Below are 13,682 nucleotides of genomic sequence, written 5' to 3' on the forward strand. Positions count from 1 at the left end.
TTCTGTAACTCTAATTGTCCACACTACGCGTTGCATGACCTGCCCAGCTCCATTTTTTTTTCTCTTAAGGTCAACGATAATATCGGATAGCCCCGTTTGCTCTCTGATCCACACCGCTCTCTGCCATATGCACTCCAACCCATTTTCATTCTTCTGTAAATTTTATTCTCATGGTCCGGTCGCCTGCGAGTAATTGACCTAGATCCCGGAATCAGTGCAGTTTAAAATTATGGGCCGATATGTGCTATTGGGTATGTGCCCATGGAAGCCGTAATGTTCTGCATATGTATAGTCAAGTGAATGAATAAATAAAATTTTACACTGACGGGATTTCAACACAGAACTTTTAGCACAGAAGCCCGCCAATGTAACCATTTGGCCACCGACGCTTTCGCCCCATTGTCGCGTGCGTCAAAATCAGATCGTAGTTTTGGCTTGTAAGACCCCAGAAATTATTTAAAATTGTTTACACGTCATCATACGTCAAAAATATTGGCCAATCCCGAAGATAGCGGTGTAAAAAATAAAAATTGAAGCACTCTGACGCTACTCCTGCTTCCCTCACGCGAGGGCTGAAGCGAGGGAGTGCTGTTCGCACCGACTCCGCCGCAGTCTCACCCGCAATTCGCTCTGGAAGACATCGTCTTTGATCGACTTCAACCAACTGGAGGTTAAACCGTCTCCCAGCTTTCTATTATTTCGATATCCCGCGAAACCCTGCTTCCGTGACGACGACATTAAAAGATGCGCGATAACTTGATCCGGAAAGTCGGCCATGCACTCGCATCGCACGCACTGGGAGGCCCCGACGCGCCAAGTGGGATAGAGGCGGACGAGGAGCGTCGTCTGCGAGGCGGAGCGCAGCGCAGTGTTCTCCCGGAGTGCCACTTGCTCGCCAGAAGAACAGAGGCAGAGAAGAGAGGGGGGGGGGGGGGGGACAACCGTGTTACTGGGCGCGCAGTAGACGCGCACATCCGTGGCAGAGCAATCGAGCCAGGTAGCAAGCACCCCCCCCCCCCTCCCCGCCTCCGCTAGCGTCGGGTGAACGGCCACATCGTGAAACCGTGACGAGAAAACGAAAGCGCGCGCCGGCGGTGCTAGTCGGTCATTCCCTTCGCCCGCGCACCGACTCTTTGTCACCATTAATTCAAAAGCGCTCCAAGCGAAGAGGCCGGGTACTCACAGCCAACGTACCTCGCTTGTGTCCGCACTTTGCAGTTACGTGGAAAGCAATTCGCCATTCTGGCCACGGACTTCGCGCTCTCAGGTCTAACCGCTATGCGCGGAAGTGCAATATCGAAAAAAATATAGTAAAAAAATGGCAAAGTGCATAGAACGTCGCTGATGGCATTTCTTGAGAACCCCACGAATTAACATGGCCTTAGTTCTAGTTCTCCCAGAGTGCCTGTCCAAGTTTGGAGCTTGTGACGAATTATTGTTGAGAGCTAAAGGATGCTGCCGCTTTCCACTCGCCACTGTGCTCGATCGACCCTATAGCTGTGGCATCCGATGGTACCAACAGTAGCGCTATACCCTTGAAAACACGGGCTCTTTAGTTTTTCCTTCTTCTTCTACATCTTCTTCTTCTTCTAAGTTTGCACGTAGAGACGACGTGGCAGTTTTATCAGTATGCCCACATGAACCTATACATTTACCGCCTGTCATTTCACGTAACATATAAATTAAATTTTGCTAGAGAAATGAGAGCTCCCTCATATATGGAGTAATGTTATCCTGTTCTCAACTGCGCAGCTTGTCCGAAGCCGCATCTCAGTAGCTATGGCATACGGCGGCCAAGCATGAAGCCGTAAACCGAAGTTATCTGTGGTCGCATCTTTTTTTGTTCGCAAGTAGTCTTTGCCATTGGCTACCCGTCATCGCTAATGATATGTCCAACATCAGCATTGGCTGGAATTTGCACTTACGAACAAGTATAGCATAAGAGTTCTTTGTGAGCGTCTGGTTCGTGGGGCCTTTCTCACATAAGTGAGACTATCTAATGCGATATCAGTCGCGTGTTAGTGGGCGTTCTTTGCTTAACGTAAGGCTAAACTCCCGACAAGCCTACGCAGTCGGGTACTGTGTGCGACTAGTGACAGTGCCATAAATTACATCTACCTCTCCAGAGAAAGCAATTTATAACAGAACAGTGTTGTACAAAATTCGAGACGAAATAATACTCCAGCAACAAAGTAGAATCGATGAGCAGCGAGCGAAACCGGGAGTGGTGAATTTCACACGAAACGTCATGAGCAAGAAAATTTGCACCAAAAGCACTGGATAGACGAGCGCGGATATCTCGCATTCCGCGTCTGCTTTTTGTGTTCACTGCTTCCTTGTCAGCTACGCCGGCCACTGCGCCTTATTTTTGATAGCAATCAAGAAAACAGAAGAGACTGAATATAACAAAAAATAAATCAGAACCGCACGCTGAATAAAGCAACCCACCATACGAAGAAAGAATAGAAAGTGTAGGGATGGCGCAAGAAAGTTATTTCACATAAAATCCTATGTATGTTACTAAATACCCTATAATTATTCCCATAGTGTTGCTGCATGCAGCATATCTCCAAATGTGGCACGTTCGATGCCTTTAATTTACTCCAGACATAATTTCTTTTCACGTACCAGCGATTTTCATTCAGCTCCTTTACAGTGTGTACTAAAACACAGCTTTTTTTTTTCAATTGCAATGTTGCATAAATATATGCAATTAATATGAACGTTCGGCCCTATTCGTATTAATTCCATGACTGAGAGCAGCATAACAAAGGCAACAATCAACCTAGACACACAATACGAAGAATTGCTTGCATTTCTCGCCGATACGTGTTATCACGTTCTGTGAGATAGAACTGTTTGATTCTACTCCAAAGCGCATAACACGCCACACTGCGATGTCTGCATGTTAAACGTGCCAGCGGCGATTTTCTCCGTAAAATATTGTTTACACTCAGCGCAGGATTCGCTTTCGGAAGGAAGTCCAATGTTACTCATATATTCTTTTTTCTCTCCTTGCGTCACTGCAACGAGAATTTTGAAGCACTTAGAAGGGTGCATTTTTTACGTTCAAGTGCGTAATCGCGCACTCAGGAACATGAAAAAAAAAAGGCAACTCCGCGCGACTAGCCCTTACCAACGAAAAAAACATAGAACTGTTCAAAAATTCGAATGTACTGGGCATCATTCTGGGACCTGCGTCATGAAAACTTAACATGTTCATTAGACGTAACTCAGAATAACTCTGCTCACTACTTGCTGCCCAAGTACAGCAGAAACAACAGCATAAGCGGCAAGATATCTCGACTTGGCATACCGTCAATACCCAATCGAGGTGAAATGACCCGTTCGTGCCCCCTTTCTTTCTTCACCTTGCCCATCATCATCCTCTGCACGACGACCTCATGTTCCTTCCTTATTACATGTCATCTCAGCTGGATTATTGTCGCGAGATTGGAATTAGGTCGAATTACGTCATACAGAATTAACACATTCTTTCAATTATTTATGTCACCAACATTCTAAGGGTGAAATCGCCTTCCTCCAGCCATTGCTATCAGAATAATGCGGATTTCGTGAACTGCTGACTCTACTATCCCTGTTTATTCCATTACTGATCTTCAGATGCTATCTGTCAATACATATAGATACCTAGGTGTCCACATAAACAACAATTTATCATGGAATACTCCTATTAACTTCGTCATTAACAATGCGAATCGCCCTCGTGGTTTTCTGCGACGTAACTTTGCTTTGGCTCCTGTTTCCTTAAAACTAATTTCTAAAGCTTTAGTCAGGTCGAAACTCTAGCACGCGCCTTCAATCTGGGAGCCTCGCTCCTCTACACTCGTAAACGCTCTAAAAGCAATCCAAACTTGTTCAGCTCAGTTTATTGCTGCCAATTATTCTCGCATCACCATTATTTATTAGTTCAGTAAAGATTTCTCTAGACCTTCCTAACTTTTCTATCAGAAGGAAGCACTATGTCTCTTTCATAAAATCTTCTTTACTAATCCTGAACTGAAACGCACATTGTTCTCGCCACCTTGTTACCTTTCATTCCGCGTCGATCATAACTTAAAAGTTCAAGTGCCCAACATGTACTTCCATTCCTACGCGCCGAAGACATCATCCGAATGGAAGGATCTCCCCGCCTCCATCGCCTGCAGCCTTGAGCATGCATCATTCAAAACTGCCATTTTGAATATGTATAACCACTCCTCTCTGTAACGCCGCAGTGGCATTGAGAGTATTTAAATAAATAAATAAGTAAATAAATAAATAAATAAATAAATAAACGTTTATTACGAGTATTTCAAGTATTTCTCAATTATCTAACTTGTAATAAGCGAGCCATTTTACCGTATGCGCTTTGTTACTCGTTTGTTTTTATACGTTTCTTTTTGTACTGGCCGTAACCACTATAATCTGTATACTGCCTGCAATGCCGTTGTTATGCTAAATAAGTAAATAATTTGCACCTTCACGGGCCGAAAAACAGCACAAGATGCCATGAGGCTGATGAACAACGAACGCGCTTTTACAGTATACTGCTCAATATTAGATTAAATCACTCTGCAGTCAATATCCTACGTACGGGACTGACAAAGACGCCGACAAATGTACGTGTAACACTGGTGTTCGTCGAAGAAACCACGCACTACAACCATGTATTACAGGAAAAAATAAATATATAGCCCCAGTAAAAATTTTCCCCGCAACAAGAAAAAGCCAATAACAAGAAAAAATGTGTCGTGACTCAGGCAGGCAGTTCCTTCCATTTCTTTTGAACATGTCTTTAGGTTTATAATTCATTTCGCGCTCTTTGATGCGTTTATTATTATCTAGTAATTTCATTACTTGGAAATCAACGCGTTTGGCAGCTGAAGGCGCGGAATAAGCCTATTTCTTGAACGACAACGGGAAGAGGGTTTGCAGCTATCCTACAGAAAACCTTCAAACGTATCCAATTTTTATTTTCGGTTCATCTTTCCTTAAACATGACCTCTTAAACATGTGTCAAGCCTATGCATGTCCTAAAGAAGGGTTCTGCAAGAAGGGACATGTGTCAAGCCTATGCATGTCCTAAAGAAGGGTTCTGCAAGAAGGGACATGCATAGAAGCCTATGCATGTCCTCAAGAAGGGTTCTGCAAGAAGGGACATGCATAGAAGCCTATGCATGTCCTAAGAAAGCAGTCTCTGACAGTGCTCTCCTTCATTCTAAACACATAATGCGTCTTGTGCTCTGTGATTCAGGTTCCTCACATCTAGCCATTTCCGCAGTTCTTTTAATCTGAGAGATTTTCTTCTGTAGCGAGTGAATTAGGCATCACGAAAAGTAGAGAAAAATTATTGTCATTTACACAGAGCGCCATTGCACATGTGAGTGGAATATAGCTACGACATTCATGTAAAGGCGAAACACCGGGGACCAAAAAACCGAACCAATAAAGAACCCGGATTGAACATTACAGAACTCCCACGCATATGCAATTGTAGCCTGAGAATATGTCATTTATGTAAGACACCATAGCCCCCCCAACTTGTGTAACTATTGAGAACCTGAACCCGATGCTCTTTCTTTACTTTATTATTATTATTATTATTATTATTATTATTATTATTATTATTGTCAACCTTTCGATAGGATGTTGTTGTCAAAGTAAAAGGAAAAAAAGATGGTGGAAATTGACGACTTGAGGGCAGATGCGATGTGATAGTATTGGGCCACATTAAAGAGGCAAATTACAATAACTAAAACAGTGGTGTTGACGTCGCACGTGACGTCACGCATACGCATCCTGCTTGTAGAACTGATTACTATCGCAGTTCTCGCTCCGCCTTGCCTCTTCCGGTTTTTCCTCTGCGCCTCCAGTCGAGATAAGCCGGTCGTCGCAGTCTGGTTAAATCCCTGGCCGTGAGCATAACGACAACCTTCCGCTTTTGACGAAGTTCTATGCCTAACAGTGTGATAGTGAGATGAAGTTGTGCGAGAAGAATGCGCGTCGTTCAGTCCTTGGTAGCTAACACCTCCGACCACTTCATCGCTATTCATGACGCGATTCCGGCACTTGTCTATTCCGCATCATGCACAGCGTATCCTGTGTGACGTACACAGACGTACGCACACGCGCACGTACTGTAAGTATTGTTGAAATTAAATCCCACCTTTCAGAATCAGCAGCCATGCAACTATTTGTTTTTTTTATCCCGAAAGCAAAAAACGTAGAATCGTTTATTACGGTTTCAGAATACTCTCTACGCAATCACCCGTCATCAATCACAGCGCAGGCCATCCAAAGTCTGATCATTAATCTAATACACAATTTCTATAGCGTGATTTTTCGCCTCGAAAATGTCCAACCTGGTGCAAACGACAGCAGTGCAAGATGCGACAAATTCGGGCGCCTCACAGAAATTCTGTGAGGCACACGAAGCTATTCACCGCGCGCGCGATGCTTGGGAAAGCATGAGAAACACTGACATTTTTCGCTCTTCTCTCCCGTCGCGCGTTCAATGCTATATACGTGCTACCGCTGGCTTGTCACGTCGCACTCATCATCTGTGCTGCGGATGTAAGCAACGAAACGCCGAACTCCTAAGCAGCTCGCAAAAGAAAACGTCTCTCTTGCGCTGTAAGGGCCGATTTACGCTCGAGCCGCCCATCGCCGCAAGCCGCAACCGCACGCTTGCTGTAGCGCGAAAAATTGCACGCATCCAGCACTTGTGCACAAATTACCATTTACACTGTGTGCACAGTGTATACTTTACACATTGTAAGCCGAAATTTGTGCGCAAGTGTTTGATACGTGCGATTTTTCGCGCGACAGCAAGCGTGCGGTTGCGGCTTGCGGCGATGGGCGGCTCGAGCGTAAATCGGCCCTAAGCGAACGCCCTTCACGTGTTCAACGCTGACGGGTGTCCTTAATTGCAAGCCAAGCAAAAAAAAAAAAAAGGTCGCGAGAGATGAAATGTTGCCGCCCGTATATCTTGAAACGTTTTCATGAACTCAAAGTCAACTGTTTGCATTGCCTTCCATTGAGAAGGCTTAGAACTACAGACTGTCACCACGTGGAACCATCAGATCCTCTTCGTGAACAGTGCAGCTCTTCTCGTGCCGCCGTTGTCGGTGAAAGTTATCCTGCATCATCACGGGTTTTGAAGAGCGCGGCGAAAAACAGTCTCCGAACAGAACGGCTCCATGCAGGTCGTTCGGAGGCGGCCCGGCAGGAAAGCCGGAAAAGCGCTTGGCGACAGGCAATCGGCCGCCACGGGTCTGACCGACATTTTCGGCGAAGGGGGCACCACGCCGGCGAGAGAGCCGCGTCCTCTCCGGCCGTGTTCACGGCATTCTGCATTACCATGCCGTAAATATCTGCCCGAGCAACGGCGGGACACTCCTTTGCTGCTGTCGCATAACGGGGAGAAAGGCACGCGGCTTTTCGCCTTGTCCCTCGCTCTTTTCTCACTTTCTCTCTCTCTTACGATTGTAGCTATTATTGTTATTACCTTTGGGCCGCACTTCGCGTTCCATTTTGTATTCTCAAGCGAACCCGGAACTCACGTAACTCGTTCACTCGTGACTATGTAAAGCCTCCATGCGTTGGCATGTATACACAGTCGGTCAGACAGCAGAAAATGAAAAAGAAAATGAGAGAAAAAGAAAGTGAGCGGCAAAACGAATGACAGAAAGGCGGCAAGCAGATACGCACTCCCGTCAGTGAGTGTCGTAAGACGTGCAATCGTTACGCTGGACCGGTCCGAAGCCGCTTCTGGACATCTTTTCTTGGAAGGCGCCCGGCGGACCGCGCGTCTCCTGAGCGATGCGCCGGGAGAGTGGGAGTGACGAGGGCGCGCGTGTTTGTCGATTCAAAGGTTCTTCTCAGTAGGGTGTTCGCGATCGTTATTGAGCGTGACACGGCAGGGCGTTAGAAAAGCGCCGAGTTTAAAATAACGCTCGTACTCGCCACCACACCCACTCGTGTATGTATACATAACTCAATCATTTGCCATATTCCACGCAAAGAGTTTCTGTTTCGCGACTGAAAAAAAACATAATAATGAAAGAACAGGAACCAAACGCACGACAATTAAGCAGATTTGGGCGTTGTTTATCAGTGTTTCGACACTCTTTGATAGGAATTCATCGTTTGTCGTTATCGGAAAGCTCTAACCAGACGCAGGTATTAGCACGAGCTGTATATGTCAAAAAATGACACCCGACTTCGCCGGTCGTGAACACAGCACTCTTACTATAATATTCTTGCATTCCACAAAGCCCATGTAAGACTTTCCAGCAACCACAAAAATGCGCAACGACTATCGATAGCGACATGAGTTCTCATTATAAGGCATGCAACAGAGGTACAATCAAAACAGAGACATACCGGTACTAATTGTTTCTTACTTCCCAAATAAAGCTTTTAAGAAAATACTTTACCGCACATGCCGCTCTCGTACATAGCGCAGATGCGCACGCTGTCTCATTTGCGCTGTGAACGAGAAAGGGACCTCCTTAAATGGCTGCATAAACCGCATGGCACAAAGCGATTCTGTCTGCTGCACGTGGGACACGTGTGAGTCACCCTAGTGGTTATCGCTTTTTTTTTTTTCACACACACAAGCTGCCGAACACTAGATCCACTTCCGAACAAGACCTAGTTTCACCACTGAAGAGAAAAAAAAACTTGCAGAACGCCGACGGTGGCAAGTGCGCGAACGCGAGATCCACGCCCTCACTTCGCCTAACATAGACGAGGCTATTGCACCGCTGATATCCCTACCAGTAACGTTCACGAGTGCCCAGCAAACCGGCGCTACGGTGCCGGCCCCGTTGACGCGGAGCACTTTCTCGCCGGGCTCCGCTTTCTCCGGAAGTGAAAGCGAGATATCTTACTAGGCATGTCCTCATTCGAAGTCGCTGGCAAAGCGCCGTGCACCATAGGGCGATGCCTCGTTCCTGTCCCCATAAGGGCCACGGTGTTACACTTGTACGAGTGAAAAACTCCGCGTTGCAGTGTTAAACAGCGAATCTGGGGGGATATAAGGAGAACGACCGGGAACATCGGCGTACCTGTGGTCCATGTGATCCAGGATCGTTCTGCCGGGGAGTACTGCATCGGACGGGATACGTGTGAGCACGAGGAAACGCATTTAGGGGGCGGCTCTATTTTATATCCGTTAAACCTCTCCAAGGCTCAGCACGTGCGTCTAGCGGTCAAACAAAATTGGTGAACTACAGAAGAAGAAAAAAAGGCATATAATCGGAAACGTGGTAAAAGCAGAGGCCGTAGGGAGGCCTCGGAAGCAGTCATCGTCGACGAGACCGAGCAGTGCGGCGCCGCGAAAGAGTTGAGGCCATCGGCGCGGCCTCACCTTCTCACCTGTGCTCAGCGCAGGCCGCGTGGTTGACGCATGTCGTCCCGTGGGCCGGCAGACCCGACGGCGCGCTGATCTCTGACGTCGCGACTATCCTTGAGGGGCGAGCCCAGCGCGCTACCGTCGGCGTACGCGACGTTGGCCGCCAGCGCAGCGCGAATGGGCCGCCTGCCGAAAGCGACCCGGCGCGAAGGAGGAAGGCCCCTTTCCGGCTACGTCACGGGACCCCCTTCCCCTGCTGCTGCTGCTGGCGGGCCGGCTCCTTAAAGAGGCCACTTTTTCCCGGCTGCCCAAGAAAGCCAGCCTGCAGGAACGCCGCCGGAATCTGCGGCCCGCCGGCGCAGTACATTTTAGGCGGCCGCCGTGCTTTCTCCCCCCTCGGCTCAGCAGGAAAGCGGGCCTTTGTCCTGCAGGTCTCTCGGAGGGGGCGACGACACTCCCTTGTCTCCCCAACGAATCCACGGCTGGACCCAAGAAGCAGCTCCTGTGGACAAATACGCGCAGCAACAAAAAGCGAAGCCAAGCAATAACCGGACGCCCCAACACTTGCTCGAGCTCGCGGAAAGTGGTCGCTTCCTCGAATGCACACACAAGCGCCTTAGTGTTCCTGCATATACAGGAACACTAAAGCGTCTGTCTAGCGTTTCAAAAACGGTGACAAAGTGACCCGTGTTTTCCGATAAAGAGACGGGACGAGGCTCTTCACTCTCGCATTCCTGAGGTCGCAGTCCTGCCACCTTCCCGCTCGTTTCTGTATCCTTGCTTCCATTCGCTCTCTCAGACCAAGAGCTGGTCGCACTAGCTGTCCATGCGTATTCAGAACAAGCCTAATGACTTCATAGTTGCAGTTTTTCAAGGATTCACAGCGGCAACCTGAATGCGTCCTTATTCAAGATCTGCGGAATTCAATTGGATAACATGAGAAAAACACTTTCTCGTTTTATTCAATTGGCAATGAGGCGTAGGTCTCGCAGTGAGAATGATTGAAAGGACATAACAGTGAGCATATTGCGAAACCAGCGGTAACTCCGAAGCGACAGGTACCTGCGGCTCAATGAAGTTGACTTACCTGTCTGCTCTTTGTTGTTGACGCGTCACACGCTACCAACCTGGCGCTGTAGCGTCTAAACCTCCGCAGGCGGGTCTCAAGTTTCAACTGTCTTTTTTTCAGTATGCGAGGTGCCGGTTCCTCGCCTTAGAAGCATTGTGCAAGAAGAGCAAAGCGCGACGTCCTCCCGTACACTTCCTCCCTTCACGGTCGCGGACACACTATGCCGACATCGAAATTGAAGCAAATAGCTGTTATTCTTTCTTGTAGCAGGTAATGCGTAAGAGTACTTTGGTTGCCGTAGAAGGCAAGTTTGGTGAAGGTGAGAGCTGTCACTCGGTAATGAGGATAGGAACAAAATGAACGCTTGCCTTGCACATGAAGACACACGCGTGAAGGGATAACACATAATGACAGTAGACGTGTGACAGTAATTAAATCATATTCTGTGCGCAAGAGCTGCGTGTTCAGGGTTTATTCTGTAGTTGAAATGGATGGCAGATCTTTTTTTCACCAATTTTTAAGGTCATTTTTCATACAGTGCTTTCGTCCACGAATGAGAATTTGCACCGGCGTTCAAAAGAACTGCACGTGCAGACTCCTGACAGTTTAACGCGATTTCATCACGGGAGCAAGGAAAATCTTCAGCCATAAAACACAGTATACCTCTGCACATAACGGTAAACATTAAAAAACAGCACCGCCGCCAATAATTGGGTAATCGCCTTGCACGCTGCATGGCTTTCCCGCGGTTTATCAAAAGACGTTCGAACGTTTGAGTGGCAGCGCCCGGGACAAACATATTCTGTGGATCACTCACTATAGCCTTCGACGGCTAGATGTGCATCGAGGCCATCGAGGCCATTTGCGGGGAAAGGCATTGGCGTTCCAGTTAATTTGTTAACAAAACGTCGTTTCATGCACTGAAGCACACAACTGGAACGCCAATGCATTTCTCCGCAAAGTTTGGGAATTTATATCTCGAAACTGGTGTCGTCCTGAGAATTCGTTCCAAGTGGATCCGCCTTGCGAAGTCCACTGCTAGAATTTGTAAATTGCAATATGGGTCATAATTAGCTAAAAAAGTTAATTTGTGAATTCTTGTTAATTAGTCGATTTTGCATTTCAATTTTTTCTGCAAGCAGTGTCCGTCGCTTCGAGTAGACCGGCTCATAAGCTAGAATTGAGCTACCTGCCACTGGCAACCTTTAAAAAGTGTTGAAAGTGTTCGCCGAAACACCCTGTATATTTATTTATTTATTTATTTATTTATTTATTTATTTATTTATTTATTTATTCAAAATACCCCCAAAGGCCCTCATTACGAGGGTATTACACGGGGGGGGGGGGGGCATTCACACGCACTGGTCATAGTTTGTACATACTAAAAACAAGAGAGTGTAACAGAAGTAATAATACAGTGAAACATAGGTAATATACAGGATAATTAGGTCACAATTATTACAGAGAAAACATTAGTACATATTAGGAGAACATAAGCCAACTGCAATGAAAAACACCAACAAACATCGAAAACACCGTAAAAGTCTCAAAAAAAGCATAATAATACGATTAGTCGACAAGTCGTGAGCGAATTAAATGTTGAAACTTAGTCAAGTCTGGTTCCGTGGCAATCACTGATGGTAAGGCGTTCCATTCAGTTATTGTGCGTGGTAAGAACGAATATGCATAATGGGATGACTGGCAGTTAATGCGTTTGACTTTGTATGGATGGTCACGGCGTGGAAAAATAATTGTTGGTGACTGAAAGAAATCATCGTGAAGTGATGGATGGTGATAAAGCTTGTGGAAAGTGTTAGGTGAGAAATTGTACGGCGAAGTGCTAAGTTGTCCAAGTCAGCTTTATTCTTTAACAAGGTGACGCTGGTCTAACGTGAATAGTCTGAAAAAATAAATCGCGCGGCAAGGTTTTGTAAGGCTTCGATGTTACTGATGATATAAGTTTGTTCGGGATCCCAGATGGCAGTCGCGTATTCTAGTTTAGGACGGATTAATGTTGTGTATGCTAGTTTTTTAACATGAATTGGGGCTTCTTTTAAGTTATGTTTAATAAGTCCGAGAGTACGATTTGAAGAAGCAAGGGTAAGATTAATATGATTATTCCATGATAAGTTTGACTGAAGATTGAGGCCAAAGTACTTGTAAGTAGTTGCGAGTTCCACAGGGTTGTTATCAATGGAGTAGGTGGTTAGAATTAGTGGCCTATTGGTGAAAGACATGAGTTTAGTTTTGGAAATAATTAATGGCATTAACCAATTAGAACACCATGCACGTATTGCGTCCAGGTCAGTTTGTAGTAAGTGGCTATCAGTGTTAGTTATTACACATCGATGAAGTACACAATCATCTGCAAATAGTCTGATTTTGGATTACACGCAACTGGGTAAATCATTAATGTAAATTAGAAAGAGTAAAGGTCCAAGTACGCTGCCTTGTGGAACTCCAGACGTAACATCAGCATAACATGAGTTGGAATTGCTAACTGATGTAAACTGAATTCTAGATGAGAGAAAATCGGTGATCCATGCAATTATAGTATGGTGAATGTTAAGCTGTGAAAGTTTAAGGAACAACCTATGGTGTGGAACACAGTGAAATGCCTTAGAAAAATCTAAAAATATTGCGTCAACTTGGAACCCGGCGTCTATTTGTGCGTGTATGCCGTGAATAAATCCGGCAAGTTGTGTGTCGCATGAGTAGCCCTTGCGAAAACCGTGCTGACGCTTAAGAATAATGTTATGGTCTTCAAGGAAGTTGATGACTTGACTGTGTATGATATGTTCGAGTAATTTACAAATAGTGCTGGTTAAGGAGATGGGACGATAATTAAGGGGAGAAGCACGATCACCTTATTTGAAAATGGGTATTATTTTAGCAATGCGCCAGTCATTAGGAATACCACCAGTTGATAGTGACTGGGAAAATAGAGCTGTTAACATAGAACAAATACTATGCCATGTATTCTTTAAAATTTTATTATTGAAACCTAGATGGTCGGCACTAGATGACATCTTAAGATTGGTTAGTAGAGATAAAACACCAGCCTCACTGATGTCTACCTCATGCATTGTGATTCCCACTAATGTCTTTGAAGTTGGCATTGAGTTAACGTTTCAACGAGTGAAAATTGTTACAGACGTATCATTAAGAAGTTGAGCGCAATCTGAATCGGGGATCGGAACACCAAAAGAATCACTAAGAATGATGTCAGTGCGAATTGCAGGGTTCACCACA

At 45.9% G+C, this 13,682-nt stretch overlaps 1 protein-coding gene and 1 long non-coding RNA gene across 4 annotated transcripts in view; one reads left to right on the plus strand and one right to left on the minus strand.

Moving 5' to 3' along the window:
• LOC142566109 (uncharacterized) overlaps positions 1 to 9,537 on the minus strand; it is an 84,063-nt gene extending 74,526 nt beyond the window's left edge. Inside the window, exon 1 of the mRNA XM_075676903.1 lies at positions 9,385 to 9,537. The gene's annotated coding sequence lies outside the window, so the exon portion shown is untranslated. The remainder of the gene's footprint in view (positions 1 to 9,384) is intronic.
• LOC142566116 (uncharacterized) overlaps positions 1 to 13,682 on the plus strand; it is a 281,596-nt gene that overhangs the window by 224,936 nt on the left and 42,978 nt on the right. The gene's annotated exons all lie outside the window — the stretch shown is intronic.

Source organism: Dermacentor variabilis, chromosome 1, assembly GCF_050947875.1.
Source record: "Dermacentor variabilis isolate Ectoservices chromosome 1, ASM5094787v1, whole genome shotgun sequence".
Taxonomy (NCBI): domain Eukaryota; kingdom Metazoa; phylum Arthropoda; class Arachnida; order Ixodida; family Ixodidae; genus Dermacentor; species Dermacentor variabilis.